The 14,761-nt window shown below is 36.2% G+C and overlaps 1 protein-coding gene across 3 annotated transcripts in view; it reads right to left on the reverse strand.

The window, feature by feature from the left end:
• wwtr1 (WW domain containing transcription regulator 1) overlaps positions 1-14,761 on the reverse strand; it is a 76,656-nt gene that overhangs the window by 34,018 nt on the left and 27,877 nt on the right. The gene's annotated exons all lie outside the window — the stretch shown is intronic.

Below are 14,761 nucleotides of genomic sequence, written 5' to 3' on the forward strand. Positions count from 1 at the left end.
TATCTAAAGCATTTTACTGCAAAACTTATAAAAATACATTTTAAATTACTTTCTGATTGTATTTAAATCCTAATCTTCATTTACAGTTATACCTTCAGTTACACAACATCTAACAAACAGTGCAATAACAGAACACTAAAACTACAGTATTAAACAAAACGTCCTCATGAGCGTCTATAAAAGGCCATACAGTGTATCTGCAGTAATATGCAAATTAATTACAAGACTTTAATCTTATAGACTTTTTAATTCTACTCATATTTTACAATGAAGCCCAATTTTACAGCAATAAAAAAGCAAAAAACAACACCACCAATAGTAGGTTTACGTTGCTGTCCTATGAAAAAAACATGTATCTCCATTTTTGTTCATTTTTAGTTTATTACATAATTTAAACGGATAAACTTTCCCTGACACTGTTCCAAAATTTATTGATGAACGGACCAATAGAAACGCTTCAAAATGACCTGAAATAAACTCTTTTTACATTGACTTCCATTGAAAGTTTACAATGTTTTTTCTCTCTCCTGTAAAGCTGCTGTTTTGGAGATAAGTGTTTTTTAATTGGACAGCGACGTTATGCAACCTGTATTTTTTAGGGATGTAAGAAAATATTGATATTATACATAGTATTAGTATTGATTTTTAATTATTTCAAACTGATGTCAGACTGTGATTACTTTAGTGTTTTATTCAAACCCCACCCACTAGATAGCAGCGTTGTTAGATCCCACTTTTCTTAGATATTATAAATTAGTGTTTTTATGGAAGTTTTTCCTAAACTTTTATTTAGGCAAATCAGAATATATAGTACCAGTCAAAAGTTTGGACATAAGTCCTCTTATGTAATGTTTTTACACTGTACATTAATATTTAAGGCATCAAAATTATGAAAGAATGCATATGCAGTTATGAAGCACGCAAAAATACTTTAGATTCTTCAAAGTAGCACCTTTAGCTATGATGCCAAATTTGCATACATTTTTTATACCTCTGGGAGATGGTTTTAAGACATTTTCAGACAAATTAAGGCCTTGCTTTTAGATAAATTAATTTAAAATGTAAAAAAATGTAAGGATACTGCAGAAATCCTGCATTTACTCTGCTTATAAAGAAAACCCAGAAAGCAGTGCAGGACGGAGACCAAGCGGCAGTACAGTATCCCCTCATCCACCACTAACCTCCATCCAAAAAAGACAAGCCACATGAAATTCTGGCTCCTCTACATTTTTCTCTTTACAGCTGAGATCAGGTCACTGAGGCAGAGCACAGCCTGAGCATCCGCCAGTACCCTGACCCGCACTCAATCTACCAGCTCCAGTTTACTGACTCAGAGAGGTCTCGCCAACTACGCCATTCATAATCATCACATTACAATCTCAGCATTTTTGCTGACCTTGATTTCACTAATCTACCAGTGTTTACTTAGTAAGGAGAGCCCATTAATATTAAGAATACAGTGTGTCAGCTTTATTTAAAAACAGTGGTTTTATTTTATTTATGTTTTACTACATTATATTTAGGATATATGACTTTTTTATTCTCAATATATCGTGTGAATATTTATGATAATTAAATGTTCACTGCTCACTGTAAGTAATTTATTATGCAATTATATTACTATTATAACTGTGCCGTGATTTAAAATGATAAGAATATCGTTAAGTGCACTTTTTTCTGCAACAAAACTTTGGACTTGACTCTGGACTTGACTATCAAGACTTGGGACTCGACTATCAAGACTTGGGACTCGACTATCAAGGCTTGGGACTCGACTATCAAGGCTTGGGACTCGACTATCAAGGCTTGGGCCTCGACTATCAAGACTTGGGCCTCGACTATCAAGACTTGGGCCTCGACTATCAAGACTTGGGACTCGACTATCAAGGCTTGGGACTCGACTATCAAGGCTTGGGACTCGACTATCAAGGCTTGGGACTCGTCTATCAAGGCTTGGGACTCGTCTATCAAGGCTTGGGACTCGTCTATCAAGGCTTGGGACTCGTCTATCAAGGCTTGGGACTCGTCTATCAAGGCTTGGGACTCGACTATCAAGACTTGGGACTGGACTATCAAGACTTGGGCCTCGACTATCAAGACTTGGGCCTCGACTATCAAGACTTGGGACTCGACTATCAAGACTTGGGACTCGACTATCAAGACTTGGGACTCGACTATCAAGACTTGCGACTGGACTATCAAGACTTGGGACTGGACTATCAAGACTTGGGACTCGACTATCAAGGCTTGGCACTCGTCTATCAAGGCTTGGGACTCGACTATCAAGACTTGGAACTTGTGTGCCATGGAATGTGGCAATTTCTACACAAGGTATATAAACCACATCATGTTCAAAAATGTTGAGACCATTAGTTTGTGTTTAGTCTAAATGAACTCCTATTGTTCAGAGTATAAGGCTTGTTTTTAATCACACACTGTAGATTTATTAACTGATGCACTGTGTCTCTTTTCTCACCTGGCAGTTCTCATGAACACAGAAAGCGTGGCTCTTATCGCTCAGTGTGAACGAGGCTTAGGAGAGATTAGGTTTCAGCTGAGGTTTTTTGTCCTCTGTATTTACGTTCCTCAGCTGTACGAACTTGTTTGTACACAAAACCTGCCGAGCAAATAAATTGGAGGCGAGGCGAGGCGAGTCAATGAGGCAGCGTGAGTCACCTCGTGCACAAAAGAGCCTGGAGCTCAGTGTGACTCATTCCAGCCTATTTACACATCACTGGGAAGATTAGCCACTTCCTGCTGATCTGAGACCTGACCTTCGCAAAGCAGGAAGCCTGTTCTCCAGGGCTCCACAATAGCAGCCGCTGACGCTCGGACAACGCAGCACTCAGAGAGTACAGTCTAATAAACTGCTGCTGCTGCGTATCTTCTAAACTGTAAAAACAATATGTGCTCAAACTTCATCCCACAACAAGCACAACCAGTAGTTTTACATTATATACAACTGGTCAAAAATTTCAAGACACCATCAATTAACCCTAAAAAAAAAAAAAGATTATTTCATCATTTCATCTTGATGCAATTGAACTTGGATTTTCAACCCAAATAAATATTTAAAAATCAAATATCTTTTTTTAAAGCTGTTTTAAGTTTAACTAATAACTGTAAATATACATTTCTTTCTGTTCTAAATGAATGAAATAAAGCCTAAATTGTCCGCCATTTTTATAACATTTGCATCAAAGACCCCTATTAGCATCTAGAGGTGGAGCCAAACTATGGTGCCTTCTCCCAGACCAACCATCTCAGATCTCCTTCATTGAGTTTACAGTGCAGCAAAGTGTTTTTCCCACTGCATTCTTAGTTTTTACCACTTGGTGTTTGAAAGTTTCTTCTATATAAGTGCATTTCCTATACTTTAATACGAAAAGATTTTTAAAATCATATTTTAGCACTGGTGTACAAGTGAAATAAACTCCTCTCAAAGGAAATCTCCCTTTTATAAGGAGATCTGTGCAAGCGCAGCAGCCATACCATGTTGTGAAAAATATATGTTTTGTTTATTATGAATCCAAACAATACAAACTTATCATGACATTTTTATCAGATGTTTTCAGTGATTTTATGCATGTTAATGAAATGATAATTAAACCTTTGGTTTTGAGCATGTTGGTCTCTTCTCTTTCAAAAACAGATAGGAGGCTGGCCGCGTTGCAAAGATGGCCGACAAATGGACCTACTTGCTTATATAAACTATGGTAATACTCTACTGGTAAGTACTAAGTTCCTGAGAATCACAGTGGAATTAAAACACCCAGCAACTATGAGCTTAGAGTAGAATTCAAAAAGCAAACATGTTCTCAGTTTTGGATGCACTCTTTAAATAAAACAAGTGCATAAATAAAATGCAGAGCTTTCTTACCTAAAAGATGCTGAATCCAACTGTCTGCTGATATAACTGCATGAATGGTATATATGAAATAAATTCTAATAACTGTATGAACAATCTCAGCAAAAGTAATAGATCTCTAGTCCATATCTACACAAATTCTCTAAAGATAGGGGTGTGACGAGATCTCGCGAGATTAAAACGTGGCGATATTTCTCGTCAAGCTTGAATCTGTCTCGTGTGGGGAAAAAACAGTTTAGTGTGGACTTTTTAAGAGGGATCTGGCAACACAGTAGTGATAGCAGCGAGTGTGGTGTCTGAGCAGTGAGAGCAGCTCTCAGCAGAAGAGGAAAATTCAGGTATTTGTATAGAAGATGCTTCTGCTACTTTTAAGTTGTATGTCTGGCTGCATTTTGGCTCCAGTGGAAACAATAAACGGTAACAGAGTGACCAACAAGATACAAACCATATATAAATACTGTAAGTAAATCCTACACGTGACTGTTTCATAGACAGCTGTACTAATCCCTTAACTCTGTACTGTATTTAAAAACATGTTCTGTCTCTGTTTCACTTCAAGCACAGTCTTAATATGACTGGTTGTGGTTTGCACTTATTGTTTGCACTATATAAGACCTAGAATATAGAGACTCTTATAGAGTCAGTGTGTGAGAGAAACCAGTCTGTTAAGTTTGCGTTACATGATTTTGTCAAATAAAACTCTTTTTTCATTTTTGACGTTTTCTTTAAAATTTTATTTTTAAATCTCGTCTCGTTCTCATGATATTAGTGTCTTGTCACACCCCTATCTAAAGCACTTCTGTACATTTGAGAGGAACATTAATTTGAAGTAAACTTGAGCTTAAAAACCCACTACTGCATGTGTAGTCACATGACTACAAAACACACTATATCACAACTATTCTACTTGATTTTTATATTCAGATTTTGTTTTTTTGTTAGACTTTTTGTTCGATTTCGATTTGGCTTTATATTTATTTTAGGTATAATTCAGTACTTTTACACTACTAATCTAAAATACTGTCCTGTAAACAGCGAGCGTTCTGACGGCAGTTTGTGTTTTAGAGTTTAGACTGGAGTTCAGGAACATCTGTGTGAGAGATGGAGGCGGCGGGGCTGATTTATGCTGTGTGTTGCAGGCAGGCCTCACTGTGCTGCTCTCCACTGGGGGGGATTTATGAGGAGTGGGGGGTGTGAAGCAGGCAGGAACAGGCCTCAGGGTCTGGGTGGGGCAGCTGTCCTGCAGCTGTGGATAGGCCCCCTATGTCCTGCGTCAGTTCTCTAAATAAAGGAGTCTGCTGGAGAGGCAACTGCTGACATATCGTAATCTTACTAGACTAGTAGTGTCAATAGATAATGTTTTATTCTATAACATAATGCTAAACAATGTTTAAAAAAATATCTATTAAATTCCATTTTTATGTTACATGCAGTCAATGTTGATGTGTTTCTAGATGCTTTTTTTTAAGACCAATGGCTTTTATATTTTAAGATATTTATAAACATGCAAAAACTTTTTGTTCCCCTAACCAAGCCTTCCTTGAATGTAAATCAAATTCCAGTGTGTTGATCTTACACTGGTTCTTTCATCTTAAATTTAAATATCCATTAAAAATAATTTTTATGTTTTTTTATGTAAGATGTGAAAATGTGTATAATCAAAATCAATCACAGTAAAATGTGTGCTCTCATATTTCATATGCTTTTCATATTTTTCTTATATTTTTCATATACATTTAATGGTTTTAAACATTCCATAGAAACAAAACCTTCCCCTAAACAAACATATCTGAATAAAATCAAATCCACTACTGTGAACATAATTTATTATTAAATTTATTTTACATTTAAATATCTATTATAAAAAGTTGACTGCAGTGATGGGTGTTTCAGTCAGACAAAAAAAGTTAGCACTTATCAATAAGATTTTGTATAAAACAATTAAAATAATTAAACATAATCAACTTCCCGTGTTATTGTGTATAGTACAATACGGTGCGGCACAACCTTTCATCTAATCTAAATATATCAGCCCAGAATATCTCAATATTAAAATATCTTGAGGCTACATTATCATTTTATCAATAAAACACAACAATCAAATGATTGGATGATCATTATCAGTAGCATTACCAGACTCAGATAAGATCGGGGTACAAAACAACCTGTTTGAGACCTCCCCAATGACAATGTATTACTATATATTGTCAGTACTGTTATAAAAAGCTGGTCTGTCTCATCAGTTCTTACAGAAATCTGAGCACAGTAACACACTAACAAACACACACACAAACAAACACACACACAAACAAACACACACACAAACAAACACACACACAAACAAACACACACACAAACAAACACACACACAAACAAACACACACACAAACACACACACACACAAACAAACACACACACACTAACACACACACACTAACACACACACACACTAACACACACACACTAACACACACACACACAAACAAACACACACACACTAACACACACACACTAACACACACACACACTAACACACACACACTAACACACACACACTAACACACACACACACTAACACACACACTAACACAGGAAATTTAGAGAAACAATAGCAGGGTGTTGGAGTTGGGGTAACACAAGCACTGAAACAACACGGCCCCCCGCACCGGCCCACTCACACAGAGGCCAGATGGACACAGAGCTGTAGAGCTGGACTTCCTGTTAGTGTACTCACTCTGGAAAATTACACACTGATTTAATTCACACTCCAACACACACACACACACACACTCCAACACACACACACACACACTCCAACACACACTCCAACACACACACTCACACACACACACACACTCCAACACACACACACACACACTCCAACACACACACACACACACACACTCCAACACACACACACACACACACACTCCAACACACACACACACACTCCAACACACACACTCACACACACACACACACACTCCAACACACACACTCCAACACACACACTCCAACACACACACTCCAACACACACACTCCAACACACACACACACACTCCAACACACACACTCACACACACTCCAACACACACACTCCAACACACACACTCCAACACACACACTCCAACACACACACTCCAACCACACACACTCCAACCACACACACTCCAACCACACACACACACACTCCAACACACACACACACACACTCCAACACACACACACACACACTCCAACCACACACACTCCAACCACACACACTCCAACACACACACTCCAACACACACACTCCAACCACACACACTCCAACCACACACACCAACACACACACACACTCCAACCACATACAAACAAAAGATATTGCTATACAATGTTAATGTTAATATTGAGCTATAGACAATACACACAGTTAACTAAATAGAGTATGATCTTATACTCCATAAACAAACATAGGATATATTGATATGTTGATATTAGTTAAAACAACTCCACTGATCCTTTAAAACCACCCTGTTACATCCTTAAAAACAGATCATGAAAACCAAAATCAAACTTTTTTGTCCTCCATCAATTTCATTAATAAATGTTTTAGCTAGACTACTTAAACACAATATAAAATTATAAAATCCTCCACTTGTGGTGTACATAATCATGCTCTGACAGAGCTGTGCAATATGATATCAGCATAATATCAACATTTCAAAATATTTTCATGATACAATTTCAATACTTATTGCAATGTTTTGGCACACAGTGAAATGCTTTAGCAGTGGCAGATTCTTAAACTGCTATATAAATGTATACTACAGTGATTCTTATTTAAAATTCTTATTTACTGCATCCTCCAGCTAAACTGGATATTTTTACACTCTCAGTAATGAAATGTACTGTCGGGTCAGTGTTCTATAAACTCTGATAAGATCCTCGATATTTAAATTAATGCATGGAGAGCCAGCAAGAAGAACAGCAGGTTTGCATGCTTTACTTGCATAAATTAAATGTTCAATTTAGGCTGAAAATATAAGCTGTACAGGTCTTGGACAGTCGGATGAGCTGAGCTATTGCCTTAGAATTTGTTTATAATAAGACTGCATGTTTTTCTCTGTCTTAATTTTACTCACATGAAAAAAGGAGCAATGCTGAGGTACTTTATGACTAAAATAGCACTACTGAGGTTAATGTGTGAATTTTGCAGCAGTGCTGAGGTAAATATTTTATTACAATGAAAAGCAAAAATATATGTAGGCTATGTAATTTATTCAGTGGTGAAATAAAGTGGCAAATTTAATTAAAACTGCAATTCGGCCGAATGCATGATAATTTTGGTGCATCTATAATAAAACAGAGATAGTGGAGCAATTGGGAGTATAGAACATATTCTTGACTGCAGTGTCTCACTCACACCTCCTCAGCCGAGACCAGAACTACACTGTTTATCTCTCTCCCTGCTGAACAGCAGCAGTATAGACTGAGATACTGTTATATTTAAAGCTGCTTCAGACTAAACCTACAAGAGAGTCCCCTCAGAGTCTTTAACAACACCGAAAAAAATCACCAGCTTATTTATTTTAACACAAAACAATTAAAGACAAGGTCAGACCTTAAAGAAATCAATATACTGCTGTTAGAACTCTAAAATTAAATAGAGTGATAGATCCGAAAATATATAGGGTTATGAAGGAACTTAACAACTGTGATCATTTTTAAATATTATATTTACAGCTGCAGTAAACCATGGATTGACCATAATGGTTAAAACAAATGGTAAAAATGTGCTTTTGAAACCGTTTAAAGTTAGTATCTTAAGTTTAAAGGCATGTTAAATCATTTTATAGATTTTAGATTCATCCAAAATATACTCAATAAAAATAATCCCAATAACAAGGCTTGCTTACTTACTTATTTGCTTAGCTACTGTTACATACAACATATTATAATAAACACCTGGGCATTCTAAAGGCAGCAGTGCTGCAGACATGTTGGGATGTGTGTTTTATATAGCCCCGTTATGCTAACTGTTTATGTGTGACAGTAATTTTGTTTGGCAGTAGGGGTGGGTGATATGGCTCTAAAATAATATCACGATATTTCATGGTGTTTTCACAATAACGATACTTTTGGCGATATGACAAAATACTGAATTCGAAAATTGATTTAGAATTAATTGATTTAATATTGCATGCAATATGATATGGCTAACTGAGATATTAAAAAAGTGAGATGTCATGATACTAATAATACATTTCAAAATCTACATATATCCAGGATTAAAGTAAAATGAATGATACTGAAAAGATATAATTTGGAAATAATGGGAAATGAGAACAGTTTGAATTTTTATTTTGCTAAAAACAGCAAAAAAGTAGTACCCTGATGTGATAATTAGAGGTGGGTGATATGGCACCATATTTCAGGGTATAATATCGTTCACGATATTCAACATTTTTGGCCATATTATCACAGACGATACGATATGGCACACGCCTACTTGGCAGTAATGTATTTTAAGATCACTTTATGCCACTGATAACATGCTAGTATAATAGTACAATAAAAAACTCTTTAAAATAGCAGTGAACTTTTAATTATTAAGATTATTCAGGCTTTAAAATTGGAATGTAAACATTTTTTAAGTATTCCATTTGTATTAAAAAAATTCAGTTTATGTTCATATATTATACAATGAATCCATAGCATGACTATTGTGACAGGCGTAGCTTGTGTTGTGTTGTGTGTGTGTGTGTGAGCACCAGTGTCAGGCCTTGCAGGTGCAGTTGAGAACTATAAATAAGCAGCAAACTGAAGATCCTGAGACTGGGAATAATTCAGCAGCTGTCACAGTGTCAGAATGCCCTGTACAGCCCCCGCCTCCATTTCCCCTCCAACACACACACACACACACACACACACACACACACACACACACACACACACACACACTCTTAGTCCATTCATTGTCTAAAAAGATTTTTCAGTGTAGCGTTATGTTAATAATTACTTATTAAGTCTGATAATTAGTAACTTAATGTTAAAATTAGCTTTTGTTCAGACTGTTTAAAACCCTCTAGTTATGAACACTGAGGAGTCTGGGTGCTTTTATATCTACTGTAACCTGCTTGGCTCAAACAAATACAGCAGGTGTGAAGGGAGCTGTAAACCACGGACCAAACAACTAAATCTACTGAAGCCTGGTCCGGTTCGTCTTCAGTGTGAAAGAGAGCTGGGCGATTAATCGATTTTATTGATTAATTCGAATTCACAGTAAAGGACGATGTGTTTTTCATGAAAATCGATTTTCTCTGAGTTTAAATTTTCGACCACAAGCGACTAGCGACAAATCTAGCGAGTTTTTGTGGTGTTATTGGAGACTTTTGGCGACTCTGAGATGAACACATGCTCTTCAGTTACTGTCCTCAGCAAGCATTGGCTGCTGCCGTGAGCCCCGCCCCACAACACTCACAGTGCAGTCTCACACACTCAGCACACACACACCGCTCCACGAACACACTGTGCGTGCTGACTGACCCCGCCCTGTATTTACAGAGCAGAAATATAAATATAAAAGTGTCTTCAGTGTGACACGAAAAAAAACTCACTGAATTTAACTCTCACAGTCTCAGTCAGTCTCTTAACACAGTCTCAATCTGTCACTCACCTCCACGGTGTCTGCCTCTTTGTAAAAAGCTATTCAACAATTTGTCTACAATAGGTTTAAAAATAAAGAAAACTTAAAGTAAAAAAAAAAAATAATTAAATAAAAACACGGCAAAACACTAATTTATGTAATTTACGTAAAAAAAATACGTAAAAAAATGACATGAGATTTTAGTAGGGGAAAAAAATCAATTTAAATAGATTTTTTTTTTTTTTTGATGATAATTCGGACTTTCTGATCAATTAAAGAGAAAGTTGGAGCAGACTGTCTTCAGTCTTAAAGCAAACCATGGTAAAAAAAAAAGGTGTTCTGAAATCTGACTCCCCTTGGCACTAGAACTGCAACTAATGATTATTTAGTAGTAGACTAATCTGAGAATTATTTTTTCGATTAGTTGATTTGTGATTATTTTTTGTCATGTACTCTATATCTACTGGTGAGGCTCCCAATTCAATGCTCTAAACAATTTGGGCAGTACAGTAAAAGTTTGACATAGATATATAAACCTAAAAATTACAAAGTAAAGTATACTATAGGAGCATTCTCACAACATTCTACACACCAATCAGTGAAAAGTATAGGGAGACTCCATAGGGATTATAATGTCTCATAAACCTTGATGCAGATTCTGGTCCAGAGTTTAAGGTGTGAAAACGCCCTTACAGCTCAACATTTCTTCTTTAAATGCAGGATGTTTGATCCCAGTAGGTTCAGTGTTTCAGTATATAGGCTCCGGAAATCATTTATTTTATTTTTATTTCTAATGTTTCCCATTTTTCCCTAATTTACACGGCCAATTATCAGCTCACAGACGCCCTGTGCTGCAGACATCACTCTAGGAGTGATGAGGGGAAAGAAAGAGAGCGCCATCTACCCACCCGGAGGGAGCAGGGCCAATTGTGCTCCCTCTGAGCGCCGGCAGCTTGATGGCAAAGCTGCATGAGCGGGGGTTCAAACCTGTGACCTCCCGCTCATAGTGGCAGCGCTTTAGACCACTGGACCACTCGGTGCCCGTAGGCTCCGGAAATCATTAGGGAAAAATAAAACATTTTGTATCCAAAAGTAGACAATACAAGAAAATAAAACTGGCGAACAAATTTCATGATACATCTACTGTACACTGTAAGATTTTACAGTATTTTAGAGTGTTACAAAGTAATATAATGATTTTAAAAATACATATTGGGATAATTGCAGTATTTTGTTTTGTACCTTAGTATGTTGGTGGATTTCTTTGTGTTGTATTATTATTATTATTTTATACAAAATCTTGGTAAGTTACTGTTGTTTACACAATAGACAAAACTACTAAATATTTAAATATTACTGCAAAAAACTCCCTGAAATATTGTGATATTATTTTAGGGCCATATCGTCCACCCCCACTGTAAGCAGTTAATGGACCCCCATCAGAAAGCTCAGACTTTTACTGCTCCACTTTTTCTTCAGGGTAAACGCTCATAAATTGCCACCCCAGCATCCTCACCACATCTGACGGCCCCTCTGACGTCTAATTATACACTGTAGAGCCGCGGCAGACATGAAAGCATCTTACTTTCATCCCTGTTCAAGGTCCAGACTGAAACTCTGGGAATGAGAGCGAGTCTGTCTGCAGCAACGTCAACACAGCCTCCACACAAGGCTGTCTCACTGCACAGGACAACATATTTCATACTGTATGATAGATTTCATTAATAAAAAAAAACACCAGTTACCAGTTACCATATAACTTCAAAAACAGCACGTCTGAAGCTGAAGTTAAACTTATATAGAGACATTCTAGAAAAAACAACGCTTTACAATCACAATCACATTCAACACGTATTTACACACAGCACCAATACACACTCATCCAGCACACACACACACACACACACACACACACACACACACACAGGTAAAAAGCAAAAGCTGGAAATGACATTGAAAAAAATGGAAAATCCCGCTCTGGGTATACAGTCTTACACAAATTCACATATATGCATATATGTTTGTGTCTGTAATTTAAAGTATAACATTTTTGTAGGCGATTTAGTTTAATTTAATATTCCTGATCTCCATGTTTTTGGACCATGTGACGAAAACCAACATGGACTAAGTGGGAGCATGTAAACTCAACTCAGAGAGGGACTTGAACCCAGGATCCCAGAACTGTGAGGCGAATGTGCTGACCACTAAACCACTGTTTGTGTAGTAAATATTTTGGTTACTGGATGGTAAACAGACTCAACAAAACAAAAAGGTCTTGTTTTTAACTGAATAAATAGAATGACAACATTATCTGTCCATTATCTGTATTCTGATTCTACCATTCTATCAATCGTGAAGGTGAAAATGAGACCTGAAAGACCAAAATCACTCTCAAAACAGAGAACTGCTCATATGCTGGTAAGACAGGTAAAGCAAAGCCCCAGTATCAGTGCCAGGACCCTGCACAGAATTAGTTTAGGCCTTTATTCAGGAAAGTGCTGCAATGTTACAGCAGCAAACCTTAAACAATGATGCCAGATCAGTTTTAGAAACAAGTTCTTCAACTACTGAAGTGAAAATGGAAGTCTCTGTCCGTCACAAGCAAAGATAAGTTTAGAGAAAAAAGGAAATGCATTTCATGGAAAGAGCAACTTGTTGATTGTGCAACACATATGCATTGTTTTACCCCTTGCCCTGACCGCTTAGCCCAACTCGTCTATTTAGCATATTCACTGTAAAGTGTTATGGTCAGAATAACGTTTAGCAGTTTAATTTTCTCAGCATATCAAGGTAAATTCGACAATAGAAAATTGGGTATAAAACTTAATAAAAAAAAAAAACATATAAAATTATTTTTTTTTACATTCAGTATAGTGAAAAAGAAATGTGTTTTAAACCATTTTTTTTAATTATCTAGTTTTTATCTAGTAATTTTAAGAAAAATGAAAAGTTCAGTCTTCTTTCGATTTTCAGATTTACCCATTTTTGTATCTTGTAACACACATCTAATGGTATTATCCAACTTGCATAATGCAAAACTTTAAAAAACTGAAAATTAAGAAAAGATTTGTTTTTATTTTTTTCTGAAATTCCAAATGTAAGGGAAAAAAAACCTAAAAGAGGAAAACTACATTAAATTTCTATTTATGCATTTAGCCCAAAAGGTCAGAAATTAATTAAATAAATTATTAATCGATACACTGACCTGTTATGACTACACAACCCTCAACAGAGATCTTTGAGAGGCACACTCCAAACAGAGGGCTACGAGAATTCACTGGCAAGAAGGTGGCATCAAAAAACTCACAAATGCAGTATTTTCATTGTAAAAAAATATGAAATCCATTGTATATTCTAAATGTAACGTAGTTTAAGCACAATAATCTAGCAAATAGAAAACTTCAGCTCCTTCACATCACCTCCTCCTCCCTCTTATTTTGAAGAGGTACAATATGATGCCTGGAGACGACACAGATACACAAAGACGACAGCATAGAAAGACTGAGAGGAAGAGACTTTGACAAGCCAAGCCAAAGGATGACACTTTAAAACTAGGGGTAGGGGTATAAATGTGAAATTGGATTTATATTCCTACCCCTAATTTATAAATGTCACCCCTTGGCGATTTGTTCAATCACAAAAAGTCTCCTTGTTTTATGGAAAACAATGTTTTTTAAAGATGAATCCGCTGTGGGTGGAGTCTATAATCCAATCTTTAGTCTTCCACTCTTCTCCTAGAGCAGTCACTGTGCACCAAACCTGAATCTTAAATATAAAACATGCTAATGTATAAAATATATTTTGGTTTGTTTAACAATTTTTTGCTTAAATATTAATTTCACGTGTTGCTGTATAGATTTAATGTCTTCGAAATAAAATTTACAATGTAAAAAACTAATTATAAAACCAAAAATACTGTATATGTCATGAATTTGTTTGTGCCGTGTAGGGGGTGTGCCATCTCGTATCGTACAAAATAATATATTTACATATTATATGTTCTCATTTCATGTCTACTAGAGACAGATTATATCTGTCCAGTATGATTTTTTTACTTTAATCTTGGATATATGGAGATATTTGGAGTGCATTATTATTAGTATCATCACATTCTGGATCACTAACTTTTGTTACAAATCTGATAAAATTTTTGTATTTTTAAATATCTCAGTTAGGAGTGTGCCATATCATATTGTATGCAATAATACAATACAAAATGTTCATTTTGTTGCAGTGATGTATGCTTTAAATAATTTTTAAACAT

This window comes from Astyanax mexicanus, chromosome 16, assembly GCF_023375975.1.
Source record: "Astyanax mexicanus isolate ESR-SI-001 chromosome 16, AstMex3_surface, whole genome shotgun sequence".
NCBI classification, from domain to species: Eukaryota; Metazoa; Chordata; class Actinopteri; order Characiformes; family Acestrorhamphidae; genus Astyanax; species Astyanax mexicanus.